The sequence below is a fragment of the Trachypithecus francoisi genome, unplaced genomic scaffold, assembly GCF_009764315.1.
Source record: "Trachypithecus francoisi isolate TF-2019V2 unplaced genomic scaffold, Tfra_2.0 Lachesis_group0, whole genome shotgun sequence".
In the NCBI taxonomy this organism is placed as follows: Eukaryota; Metazoa; Chordata; class Mammalia; order Primates; family Cercopithecidae; genus Trachypithecus; species Trachypithecus francoisi.
The window spans coordinates 44,341,176-44,356,671 of NW_022681453.1; positions in this window are offsets into that span (position 1 = coordinate 44,341,176).

The following is a 15,496-nucleotide window of genomic DNA, read 5'->3' on the forward strand; positions in this document are numbered from 1 at the left end:
GGCAGATCACAAGGTCAAGAGATCAAGACCATCCCAGCCAACATGGTGAAACCCCGTCTCTACTAACAGTGTGCCCCTGTAGTACCAGCTACTTGGGAGGCTGAGGCAGGAGAATCACTTGAACCCAGGAGGTGGAGGTCACAGTGAGCAGAGATCACACCACTGCACTCCAGCCTGGTGACAGATGGGGACACCATCTCAAAAAGAAAAAAAATAGGCTTTGCTCAATATTTTTCTCAAAACAGCTATCCTTGCCCTCTTTACCATTTAAAATCTTAAAGAAGACATTCAGTTACACAACACTAGCATTCACTTATCACATTAGGGCTGTTGAGAATGTCCTCTTGGAACCAAAGCAGTCAGTCACACAACACATATGGAGCTGTAGGCTGAATAAAACTGCAAGAGTCATTCTGACTTGTAGAGCAAGCCAGGGTGGAAATTGGGCATGTTATTATATTTGACAAAGAAGGCAGTGTTGAAAGACAGAGAAATGTCCTTGTGCAGCAAAAAAAAAAAAAAAAAAAACCTGAAATATCATATTTTTGCTTTTGCCTTAGTGCTCTCTTTAAAGTTTTAGACTCTTAACTAAACAATTAAAAATGAACTCGATACACCTTATAGCAGCTATGCATACACAAGAGGAGCTACTTGGAAATATGCCTTAGAAAGCTTTCTTTGAAGTGTTTCTTTACCACTTTATTTTTGTTTGGGTTTAAATTAAATAGAATGTCAGCCGTCTACTTATCTTAATGACAATTATTGTGAATTAGACACTGGGTAGAATACAGTAACAAAGAATTGTAGGCTTCTGCCAAATGGAGTGGAAAACAGTAAGAAAATATGATGTTCTAAGAGCAAGGAGACATCTTATATATACAAATAGAGTTCTCACTAAACATTAACACAATGTGAGTTTTCCAATTAGTAATTATGTCTTTCCCAGATTGTCCAAGTCGCTAGAAGCCTGAATTTTCACAATAACTGCTATTGTCTTTTGTCATGGAATTGAAACCTTAGTTTTAATCTCATTAACTCCCTGGCCCGGTCTTCTACTAACAGGATAAAATAAAGCATGGTTAAAAGAAAAAAAGCAGAAATATCTCACATATGGAATATATAAGGCCTTATCCATAACGTTAGAGAAATTTAGAGCTATAATGGACTATTTAAAGACTAATTTGAACTTTTATTTTCCAAATAAGTAAATTGAGACCCCAGAAGTTATAGGGACTTGTGTTAAGCACTTGGTTCAGTGTGGGGGAGATAAAGGTGAAACAGTGTTCTTTCCATTTACCCAATAGAATGACCTAAACTGATAAAATCATAAACTGGTGTAAACAAATTCCATTCTCATAGGGCATTTGCACTAGCAATACTTTGGAAGATCAAAATCATATTTTCTTCTTCATTATTCTACAAGGAATGTGAACTGACAAAATGTGAAAACTTTTTAGAATATAGGCTTTCTATTACAATTGCTGAAATAGTTGAACATTCAGGTTGTTAATTTTTGAAGACACAGCTATTTCCAAACTGTTTTTATTTTTGTTACGTTTTACCACTTAGTTTTTTACACATCATGAAGATTAAGGTCTTTGTAATTTAAAAATTATGCAACAGCTGCTGAAAACTGCCTCTTACACAGGAACATGAAATTTATATTAGGAAAATACCTATTACTTGCTATAAAATATGTATGAGGTTCTGTAGCCAACTTTGTAAAATGGAATTTCTCCTCAAAACAAAATGGAATGGTTACTTTGCTTGGGGGATTCACTATTAAAGGAGAATGGTATTGATATGTGTTAAGTACTGTTCTATGACATGAATAATGAATACAACCATACATTGTGATACTCAGTGTTGTGGAATTATTTCTACACCATTTTATTATTTAGACACTTATATACTGACTTTTGCAGCTGGGCTTGTTTGTACTGCATAATTGTTTAGATACAGATGACAAAATGTATATTTATAATTAATTTGGTTCTGTGTGCTTCTACAGCTAGTTAGATATTTTTTAATACCACACCAACAACTACTACCAACAAGAAAAAAATATTAGAATATTTTGGGTGTTTGGTTTTTATGACACATGACAAAAAGTTCGCTGTTATCAGTGATTAACTTTAAAAAAAATGTTTCTTAGAGCACTTCACAAAAATAGAAAAAAATAGTGTTTTTATTACACTTTGTCCTCATTCTTAACTGTATAAGATACGGAGGGTTTTTGTTCCTATATTTGAAACCAAGACTCAGGATAGTTAAAGAACCTGACCGGCTTTTTCCATTTCTTCACAAAACAAGCAAACTAATCTTTCTAAAATATTTCTCTTAAAATTTCATTGATTCGCTGTAAAATTTTCATTTCTTATGGCCAGCTGAGTGGAGGTCAAGTAATTAAGCTCACTTTCATATTTAAAGTCTTCTTCCTTAGAGAGGTCTCAAAAACTTTGCAGCTCTTTCTAACTCTGTTTCTCTAGATCGATCTCACACTCCACACCCCCAGCTAGACATTTATTTTTGTCTTCTCTTTTCTTCTTTATTTGCCCAGGAAAGAATAACCCTGTTCATCACCATCTTTTACAGTTATTTTCATCATTTCAAGAGCATCTGAAATGTTTTGATTCTTCACCAGTCTGGTTCATTCTCATTATATGTGACTAGATATGCTTTGGAGGGTGGGAGTGGTGGGTAGCATGCTCCTGATAATCTCTCTTCATTCCTGAATTCCAGTAAAAGGTACTGCTTAACATATCAGAGGTGGAGTCCCACTGCCTGGGTCTAAATCCCAAATCTGCCATTGACTAGCTGTGTGCTTTAGGGGAAGTTATTTTACCTCTTTGTGCCTCAGTTTCCTGAAGTTGATAAAGGGGATACTAACAGTAGCTATTTTACATATTTTAAACATATGTAATTGCAAAGCCTTGCCCACAGTCGATGATCAGTTAATGTTAGTTATTATGATGGAAGAATAAAATTAATACTTATTATATAATCATAATGATCTAGCATGCTTCACCTCCTGCATGCTTTTAAGAAATAAGAAACTCTTATATGTGTGTCGCTAAGCAGAATTTATGCATTATTTTCATTCCTATAGATTGAAACTACTATTTTAAATTTAAATTTAGTACTTTAAATAAGTACTATCACATGCCTTAAGTCAAAATATTTAAACAGAGCCAAATTATTGATCTCATATAGAAAAGTGAGAAAAACTTTCTGACTTCTGTCTACATTTTATCTGCATCATTTTCCTTTCATTATGTGCTTAGAAGACTATGTCATTAATGCCTCCTGGTTTGATAATTTCCAGGAATTTATTAAGAAGTTCATGCAGAAATTTACAGAAATATTTACCATTTAGTGATATACTTTCAGTTTTAAAATAAAACATTGTATTGATGGAAAAGCTTGACTTCTACTTAGAAAACATGACATGCTATTTATCAAATTCCATTTAAATTTAGTTATTTGGTAGTGGATTGTGGATTCTGAATGATGCAAGGAGTTATCTCCTTCACTGGTAGAAGGTCAATGGGTCTTGGGACAACCCAGACAATATATTTACTATAAAGCACATCATAAATGTCCTTTAGTATCTGTAACTATGCCAATTTTTCTCTCATTCTCATCAAGTGTAAGCAGTATATTTGGGCAGGATTCTGGTATGACTTGATAATTTAAGAAATCAGTTATAATACAATTAAAAATTACATCACACACAACACAAAAAAATTATGCATCATTTTGTTTATAATGTTTCTAAAGAACTTCTGAGTTTGGGTTAATTGAAAAAGGTATTTAATAAAGGTGTGTCAAATTTGCAAGTTGTTCTCACCACTTAATTGGTGGAAAGTTCATATAACTACTGATAATTAGGTAAAATGTATAGTAAATCTAAAAACATAAACCCAGCATTATGCATTTAATTCAACTTTTATTGTTGTCAGAATATGTGCCAAAAATATTCCGATCCATTAACAAAGTTCCAAAATTTCTCCATCTGGACGAATAGTGAGGTCATTCAAACCCCTAAAAAGTAACTACGTACTCCTGTCTATTTTGGCCTTCTTATTATGTTTTTTCTTTTTATTATACTTTGTGCAGAGCTTAATTTCTGCTCCATTGACTTAAATTGTTTTACTAACTTTAAATATGTGCTGATTTTATCAGAAACTGGATGTGATGTGATTTAAGCAGAGAAACGTAGCTTGTTAATAAAATTAGTACCAATTCTGGAGTACAAGTTTGATCCTCTTAAAATAACAAGCAGTTTGTGTGGAATATTGAAGTATGTTTTATCATCAATGAAGTTAATAACTCTGCTTAGTTTGATATTTTCTGTGTATAAATACATTTTTAAAGCTTTACCAACACAGAGCTTACACTAGACTATGGTTTCCTTTTCCTCCTTCCAATTACTATGTGTTCTTAAATGTGACAAAAATACCTTTGCTTTTTGAGTTCAGTAATTAAGACTTTTAACTAATTCAAGCTGACCTCCGTCCAATGAGTGCAAATTAGTGAGATTAAAATGAGATTGCTTATCTGTGTTCTCTTGGTTTACATGCAAGTTTTACCACACCTCACTAGCTAGATAGTTCATTGCAGCGAAGTGCTATCTTGTACATTTTCAGTGAAAACCTGGCTTTATCAATTGGTCTTGGTAGGTCTTTCTGAGCTCTTAAAAATAATTTTGAAATACAATTGGCATGTGTAAAAATTCTCCATTGATATTTTATTAAATTTCTACTACATGTACATACTTTACCTCAGTCATTAACTTTCTTTTTTAAATGTTATTTAAGAATAAAGAAGAAACTTGCTTAAAATATGGTAAATATGGTGTAACAGTTAGAATACACAGGTTTATGCTACAATTTCCAAGATCTCAGTGGTTTGAAACTCTTAATTTTTGGTTTTTTTTTTTTTTGTCTTTCTCAAGGTTCATGTCCCACAAAGGGTGGCAAGGTAGTCTGTTCTCAAGGTAGTTAGTTACTCAAGGACTCAAGAGAAAACTCTTTATCTTACAGAATTGCTACAGCTGGAAAAAAAGATTCATGGTTGATCAATACTGGCTTTGATAATTCCACCTAAAAATTGATACATGTAACTTTTGCTCCGATTACAGTGGCCAAAGCCATACCTAGTTTCAAAGGGGCTAGTCCAACATACTTATACTATGTGTTTGAAAAACAAACAAACAAAAACCTAGAATGTTTCTCATTGATCACCAAACAAACAATACGCCCTTCTGGCCATCATGTATTTGATATACTCTCTTTTTCTCCTAAATAAATGTACACAGCCACACACACACACACTGACACATGCACACACCACTGCCACAACCACCACCACTACCATCACCATGAATAACAACACTTCCTGGTCAATAAAGGAAATCACTCACCAATAACACCCAGCCACAATATTGAGATTAATGTCTTATTTATCTCAGAGTTTTAGCTATAATTATAGCATAAAAGTTAGAAATCATTCCAGAAAAGGGTGCAGTAAATAAGAATATTTCCAAATGTTTGGGTGCATTGTATAATTAACACAACCCTGTAAAAACTATCTTTACAGTAAATTAAATCTAGAAATAATATGAAGAACTATGTACAATGGCCAACTAAGATTTATTCCAGTTAAGAAAAACTGGAAAAATCAGTCAATATCATCTTGAAAAATATGATCAGTTGAAAAATCAATGTAATCTCTCGTATCTATAGGTTGAAGAATAACTTATATAGAATAAATTATTTGATGAAATATAATTCATTTATAAGAAACACTTTCAGTAAAGTAGGAATAAATGGAAATTTCTTCTGCTTAATAAAGAGTAGCTACAAAAAGTAAAACTAACATTACATTTAATCATGAAAGAGTAAATGCTTTCAGCTCAAGATTGGGAACAAGGAAAGGATTGCTCACTCTCCACGTTCTTATTGAATATAGTAATAGAAAGTCTACCCACTGCAATAAGAAAAGAAAGAAAATGTGTACAGATCGCAAAGGAAGAGATAAATTCTATCTCGATTTATAGATGGCATCATTGTCCAAGTAGATCCTAAGGAAACTATATAAAATAAACTCCTAAAACTACTGTGTAAATTCAGCAAGGTTGCAGGACACAAGGTCAACACATAAAAGTTAATTACATTTAATTACATTTCTGCATGCTAACAATAAGAATGTGGAGACTGAAATGAAAAACACATTACCATTTATAACTGATATAAAAATGAAATACTTAAGTATGAGTCTAGCAGAATATCTACAAAATTTATAAACAAAAAATTACAAAATTATAATGAAGAAATTAAAGACACAATAAATGAATGGAGAGATACACCATGTTGATGGATTGGATGAATCAACATGCAAAGATCCCCATTTTGCCAAGTTGATTGAACTATTTGTACACTTGTCTATTTTCTTCCTTTTTTTCCTTTTTTGAGACAGGATCTTGCTCTGTCACCCAGGCTAGAGTTCAGTGGCACAATCTGAGCTCACTGCAGCCTACATCTCCTGGGATCATGCAATTCTCCTGCTTCAGTCTCCTGAGTAGCTGGAACAACAGTAGCACGCCATGATGCCGGCTAAGTATTTTATTTTTATTTTTTTGTAAAGATGGAGTCTTACTTTGTTGTCCAGGTTGATCTCAAAATCCTGGGCTCACGTGATCCTCCTACATCGGCCTCCAAAGTGCTGGCATTACAGGTATGGGCCGCCACGCCCAGCCCATTTGTCTATTTTCAGTAAAGCCTGTACGTATCAGTGAGATTTGATATAATTTCTATTAAAATCCCAGCAAGGTTTTCTTTGGAAGCAAAGGCAAATTTGTGATGAAATGTATGTGGAAGTTACAGGGCATAAAATATCTAAGCCAATCTCCAAAAACTTAAGTGGGGTGAATTACTTTATCTGATAATAAACCTGGTATATAATTATAAGACATCAGGTAATGTGGGATTGGCTGAGGCATAATATAGATTAACTATTAATTAATGATTAGTTAATTATTAATATAGATTACATAATAATCAGTTGATTATTAATTAAATATAGATTAATTAATAATTAATTATATAATTTAATTAATATAGCTTAATAGAACCCATAATTAGACCCACTTAATGATGTCTAACTTTTTTTGACAAAGATGCCAAAGCAATTCAATGGATAAAAGATAGCCTTCCCAACAAATAGTAGTGATAGAGAAATTTGATATGGGCAATAAAAATTGAACCTTAACCTCACCTCATACTTTGTGCAAAAATTAACTCAAATAGATCACAGACTCAAATATAAAAAGTTAAATTATAAAACTTAAAAAACACACATAAGAAAATTTTTCAGTTCTAGAGGTAGGTAAAATTATCTTAGACTGACATCAAAACATAGCCCATAGAGGAATAATTCATAAATTAGACCACATCAAAATTAAAAACTTGTGCTCTGTGAAACTACAGGTTTTCATCCTGTTGAAAGGATGAAAAATTAAACAAGGCAATTAGAAAATAGGCAAATTATATAAATAGGCATTTCACAGAAGATAATGTACAGGTAATAAATAGATAAAAACGATTTTCAACATCAGTAGCCATTGGAGAGAAACAGACTAAAAACACAGTAAGGTATCAATACCTTCTAAACAGAGTAATTTTTTAAAAAGTAACAAAACCAAATGAAGATGAGGATGGAGAAAAGTTGGATCATCTCTACATTGCTTTTTGGATTGCAAAATATTACAGCAACTATGGGAAAATAATTCAGCAGTTTTTTAATGACATTTATATGCAATTATAATACAGTCTAGCAAATACACGCTTAGGCATTTGTCCTAGAGAAAGGAAAATGTATATTGACCAAAAGTCTATACACAAATGTTAATATCAACTGTAGTAATAACAGGCTCAAACTGAAAATAATCCAGATGACCTTCAAATGGTAAATGAATAAACAAACCATTGTTTATCCATACTATAGAAGAGTACTTAGTAATAAGAGTAAGCACAGATACAAGGAACAACTTGTGTGAATCACCAAGGAATTACACTGAGTAAGAAAAAGTAAGTCAATACTCAAAGCTTATGTACTATATAAAGCTATTTAAATTATACTTTTAGAAAGATAGAATTTTAGACCTGGAGAACAGATTAGTAATTGCCAGGGATTAGGAGAGAAAAATAGCAAGAGGGTGGTGGAAACGGTTACATAGGGTAGTATAAGGTGTTCTTGCGGTGGTGGAACTGTTCTGTGTTCTGACTGTGGTAGTAGATACAAGAACTTACATACATGATAAAAATTACGTAAAATATATACATACAGACAAATACATGTACACACAAAGTACAAATAAAAATGAAGAAATATAAATAAAATTGATGGAATGCGTGAATGTCAAAATCCTGTTTGCAATATTGTACTATGAAGTAACATTAGGGGGAACTGAGTAATAGGTATATGGGATCTCTTTGTAATGTTTCTTACAATTGCATGTGACTCTACAATTATTTCAAAATAAAAACGCTAATTAAAATCAAATGTATTCATAGATGACATGATATTATATAGAGAAAACCACTAAAGACTATCAAAATACTGTTAGAACTAATAATCAAATTCAGCAAAATTGCAGGATACAAATGAACATGTAAAAATCAGTAGCATTTTTGTTGTTGTTGTTATTTGTTTTGAGATGGAGTCTCACTCTGTCACCAGGCTAGAGTGCAGTGGCGTTATCTTGGCTTACTGCAACTTCCACCTTCCAGGTTCAAGCAATTCTCCAGGTTCAAACAATTCTCCAGGTTCAAGCAATTCTCTTGCCTCAGCCTCCCGAGTAGCTGGGACTACAGGTGTGCACCACCACATCCAGCTAATTTTTCTATTTTTAGTAGAGACAGCATTTCACGATGTTGGCCAGGAGGGTCTTGATCTTTGACCTCGTGATCCACCCACCTCAGCCTCCAAAAGTGCTGGGATTACAGGCGTAAGACACTGCACACAGCCTCAGTAGCATTTTTATACTCTATTCATGAACTGTCTGAAAAAAAATCAAGAAAATTGCCTTATTTACAATAGCATTAAAAATGTATATTTAGGAATAGATTTAACCAAAGAGGTGAAAGAACGTTACACTGAAAACTATAAAACATTGCTGAAAGACATTAAAGGAGACAAAAGTAAATGGAAATACATCCGTGTTCAGGGATAGGAAGATTAATATTGTTATTATGTTCATACTACCCAATGTGACCTACAGATTCAATGCAATCTGTATCAAAATTCCAATAACTTTTTATAGACATTGAAAAGATGACCTAAAATTCATATAGAACCATGGAAGATCTGGGATAGCCAAAGCAATCTCCAGCAAAAGGAGCAAAGCTGGAAGCATTACACTACCTGATTTCAAAATGTACTACAAAGCTATAGTAATCAAAACAGCATGGTACTGGCACAAAAAGAGAAAGAGAGACCAGTGAAACTAAAAGGAGAGACCAGAAATAAATTTGCATATTTATAGCCAACTCATCTTTGACAAAGTCACCAAAATCACACACCAGGGAAAGGATTCTCTTCAATGAGTGGTTTTGGAAACCTAGGTATCCACATGCAGAATAATAAAATTGGAATCTATCTCACCCCATACACAAAAGTCAACCAAAATGAATGAAAGAATTACATTTAGGACCTTAAACTATAAAACTGCAGGAAGAAAACAGAGAAAAAAGCTTCTTGCCATTGGTGCTACGGTTTATAGATGATTTGTTCCTCCCCACCAAAACTCATGTTGAAATTTGATCCCCAATGAGGAAGTGTTGGGAGGGGACCTAGTGGAAGGTGTTTGGGTCATGTGGGTGGATCCATTCCTATGAATGGCTTGGTGCCGTTCTCTCAATCCTGAGTGAGGGCTTGCAAGACTGGATTAGATTTCAGGAAATAAGTTATTTTCTATGAGAGCTGGTTGTTACAAAGCGAGGATGCCCCTAGGGTTTTTGCCTCTTCATATGCGTCCCCTTCCCCTTTGAACTTCTCCCCTGAGACATGGCACAGTACAAAAGGTCTCACCAGAAGCTGAGCAGATGCTGGTACCATGCTTCTTGTATTTCCAAGCCTGCGGTATTGTAAGCTAAATAAACAAATTTTCTTTATAATTTTCCCAATCTCAGGTATTCTGTTATAGTAACACTAAATGAACTAAGAAAATTGGTTCAGGCAATCATTTTTTGGATATGATTCAAAAAGCACAGGCAACGAAAGCAAAAAGGGACAAATGGGATTATATCAAACTAAGAAGATGATGCACGGATAAGGAAACAATCAAGAGACTGAAGAGACAAGTTATGGAATGGGAGAAAACATTTTCTAAACATACATCTAATAAGGGTTTAATATCCAAAATATGGCAGGAATACAAACAACGCAATAGCAAGAAAACAACCCAATTAAAACATGGACAAAGGACATAAAAAGACATTTCTTAAAACAAAAAAAGTACAAATGGTCAACAGTTATATTAAACAATGCTCAACATAACTATTCATCAGAGAAATGCAAACTAAAATCACAAGTAGATATCACCTCCCACTTGTTGGGATGGCTGTTATCATGAAGACAAGAGATAAGTAAATGTTCATGAAGATATAGAAGAAAGGGAACCCTTGTGTACTATTACTGGGAATGTAAATTAGTTCAACCAATTTGGAAAACAGTATGGAGGTTCCTCAAAAAACTAGAAATAGAACTACCATATGATCCAGCAATCTCATTTCTGGGAATATATCCAGAGGAAATGAAATCAGTATGTTGAATAGATAGCTGCGCCACAATATTCATTACAGCATTATTCACAAAACCTAACATATAGAATCAAACGAAATATTCATCAGTGAATGAATGGATAAGGAAAATGTGGTATACACAAGAGAATACAGTTCAGCCTATTATTCACAAAACCTAAGATATAGAATCAAACTAAATATTCATCAATGAATGATTGATAAGGAAAATACGGTATACACAACAGAATACAATTCAGCCTTAAGAAAGAAGAAAATCCTGGTGATTTGTGACAACATGGATAAACTGTGAAATAAGCCAGGCACAGAAAAACAAATACCTCGTCATCTCATTTATAACTAGAATCTAAAGCAGCCAAACTCAGAGAGGTAGAGAACAAAATGGTGGTCACCAGGGGTTTGGGGACACTGGGGATTGAGGAAATGTTGATCAAAAGCATGCAAAATTTTATTGAGACAGAAAGAATAGGTTTAGGAGATCTACTGTGCAACATGGTGACTATAGTTGATGACCACATAATGTATACTTGAACATTGGTAAGATAGTCGATTTTGAGTGTTCTCATCACAAGAAAAAATAATGAATGCGTTTATTAGCTTGATTTAGCCATTCCACAACGTATCTATATAGCAAAATATTATGTTGCATACCGTAAGTATATATATCCTTTGTCAATTAAAAAATAAAATAAAACATTTAAAATTTATTTTGGCAAAATATCACAGAGTTTTTTTTTTAATAACAAACATAACTTGAATTTCCATTTTAGGAAACTGACTTCCAAACAAATCACTGAGTACTGCCTAGTTGTAGGAAAGTCTTATCACACATAAGCACACAAAATGCTGATGTAGATCTATATCAGCAGACATTTGGAAGTAACTTCAAAGTAAATGAATTGATAAATAGCAAGTCTAAAAAACATACGTAGTTAGATCTCATTTATACAAAACAAAAACAATTTCTGTGGATCTAGTCTGTGTCTGTGAGTGTGTAGCTAGATGGAAATACTCCAAATTATTATTGATTCTTTCCAGTAATTACAATACGGGGTACTGTAAAGAAACAGGAAGTTTATTTTATATTCAAAGTAATTCTCATTGAAATTTTTATAATATATATGTGTAACTTTGGTAATTAAAATATTTTCCTTAAAAGAAGGGTATGTGCTCATAAGGAATAATGTTTATTATGTAACTGAATAAGACAGCACATCTTTGTTCATTAAGTGTGAACAAATATTATATATTAACTCCTTCAGTATTTAGGGAATACCTTTTATTCATTCTTGAACACTTAGTTCTTAGTGCTTAGTACGGATGAAGGGATCAATAAATATACAGATTATGCATATATGAAGAAAAAGAGACTAAGAAAATTCAGCAGAATATAAACATTTTTTATTTTAATTATGTTTATGGGTGATTTTCTTATTTTAGTTTTGACTGCTCAAGATGTTAAAACTTCCATGATGAAAAAACAGTAGTCAAACCAGCTCATAGTGACCCAGTTATGAAAGTATGCAACAAATATCCAGTTATTTTATCATTAGTTTTGTTTTAAATAAATAATCATATATATCATTCTGTTGTATATGATATCACACAGTGAGGATTATTGTATTCAAAGGACACACTGGAAATCTTCTAGTAATATTAAACGTGGCCTTGCCCAGAGTATAGATTGGACAGCAGACAAAAACCTACATGCTAAATCACAGTCCTCTACATGATGTTTCTGTAGTTCGACATGCCATGGCACTTCGCTTTAACAGTCTCTCATTTAACTTGCTTCTTCAACATATGTGCTCATCTTAATCATTCACTCATTCTTGAAGTCGCCAAATTTGAATGTCATGTGTTTTTATTCGCAGAGCATGGAATCAATCTCATTATACCCTTGAATGCACAGCTTTTACTAGGAGACCCTCCTTCTAAGCCAAAAAATCAATTTATGTTTAACTGGAGGAATGATATCTTTTTCTGATTGTTGGCAAAATGAGAGAGAGAGGGAGAGGGGGAACTACTGCATTTATTATATGTTAAAATGTCACTTGATGGTTACCTCCCATGTGCATGGTAGATCTGGCAGCTAATTTACATTGTCAAACCATGTTAATCTCACCTACAAATTCATTTATTATTTTGGACAATGTAACTGAAATAGATGTTCTACAAGAGAAGATTCAGGATCACATTAAATGTATTGAACTATTAATGTATTATGGTACGTAGTATGATCAAGCAGTAGCTCAGTACTCATTATGATCCTCAGTAAACTGTTTATCATACAATTGGGAAGAGTCGCTTTGTAATTATTAACTCAGGAGACAATACTTCTAGAAGATCATGGACTAGTGTGATAGGAATGATTCAGAAAACATTTTGAACATGAAGTTTATCTTCACAGTAAGTTTATATTCAGTTTGCTCTTCTCCATTGTTAGTATGCTAAGGTTCACAAAAGAATTATCTCTGAGATGTCTCTTGCATGATTGTATTGTAGATCAGAGAGCATTTGAGAAAGTCCGGTGTTTCAGATAACAATTTAGGATACAAACGTGTTTGTACAGATCTTTACAGTTTAAAAAATCACTTTTATGTGGTTTTAGCTGATCCTAACAAAAGTCTCATAAGTAAGCAGATACTACTAACTCTAAAAGGTTAAATAACTTGATCAAGAGTACACTATTGGTAAAGGACAGAGTTGAGAAGATAATTCTGCCTATTGATGGAATGAGTACATGCATAATAAGTGAATGGATGGCAAAATAAACAACTCCAGGTGTTCTTACAAATAGTACATCATTGCACCTACTAATTTATAAGGCATATATCATATACATTAATATTGCATGTTCACTCAAAACTTTCAGTTAATCTTTATGCATTTTGGAGGTAATGTCTTAAAAAAAGTGGTGTGAACAAGCCCCAATAAAATTATTGCTTGTTGCTAATGAATAGTAGGATGCATCAGTTTAGACAGAAAACAGATTCTACTAATTTACACAGCTTAAAACTTTCAGAGTTGTCTCTAGTTGATAAGAAGCAGTGGCATCTGGTAGTACAGAAAGGGGGCAGTAGAAATTCTATGCTGTCAGGGCTACACCAGCATGAGGAGTAGTGATTTTACCAGATGATATGAAAAAAATTCTTATTGTTATCATTGTGGCGCTTCCAATACGTAAAAACACAAAGAAAAGGGTAATAGCGATTCTTAAGATATTTTTTAATCAAGCAGCACAAATTTGAAATTTGCCATATTCATTCACTTCCTGAATTTAGTATCATCAATATGAATTCTTTATCATATTGATGTCATTTTTATGAACTGCTACACCGGTGACTAATTGAGGTATACTTTAGGTTTAAAGAATATGTTGCTATGCTTAATTATCCTGATAAACATATTTTATAACTTTTATAACATGTGCTATTTCATTAAATTAATGGTTTTCAGAAACGTTGATTTAATTGACAGTTTGCAATACATGAAGAAATTGGATGAATATGCGAATGTACATTTTATATTTTACAAATTGCAGATTACAAGTTCATGAGTCTTTTTCACCTATGACTTTCATTAGTTAATGATATTTCCATTAGTTATATTGAACACCTGCCATGACAATAGGAAATAATAGGATTGTCTGCATCAAGAAAGAACAAGTAGTAAGTGATGAATCTTTTTTTTTTTCTATTGTAAGCAAAGCTTAAGCACAGGTATCGCTAATCAAGATTTGGTCTTGTTCAAGTTCCAAGCTATCATCAACTCATCATAACTATTGCAAAAGTCTCCTAGTTGGAATATCTGCATCCACTTTGCTAGTCTCAAATTCCATCTTCAATCTGTAGCCAGAAGAATATCTTTCTAAAATCAATTATAATGGCATCTATTTTATTCCTTAAAACTGCTCAATGGCTCCAAACTTCTCTTAGGATAGTCATATTAGGAAAAAAAGTAGCTTCCATAACAAAAAAAAAATCTACATTTTATTGGCATAACATAAAAGATTCTCTTTCATTCATCCAACAGTACAAAACATATTTCTGGTATGTGAGAAGCAGCCTAATTATGACACAAGAACCAATGTTCTATCACTTACTGACACAGCGTTCTCTGCATTCTGATAAAAGAAGTTAAAAAGAATGAAGGAGTCACATAAATTCTTAAATGTGTTATTCCAGATGTGTACATCATTTATTTTACTTTCAATTTTTATGAGTACATAATAGTTGTACATACACGTGGAATTAATGTAATATTTGATATAAGCATACAATGTGTAATGATCAAATTAGGGTGATTAGTGTATCCAACACCTCAGACATTTATCATTTCTTTGTGCTGTGAACATTCCAAACCCATTCTTCTGGTTATTTTGGAATATACAATAGATTGTTGTTAACTATATCCTCTCTATTTTGCTGCTGAACACAAGATCTTATTCCTACTATCCAACTGTGTTTTTGTCCCCACTAACCCACTCCTCTTTAAACATGTCCCACTACTCTTCTCAGTTTCTGGTAACATTCTACTCTCCACCTCCATGAGATCAATTATTTTAGCTCCCACATATGAGAACATGTGATATTTGTCTCTGAACCTGGATTATTTCTCTTAACTTAATGTCCTTCAGTTCTATCCATGTTGTTGCAAATGACAGGGTTTCA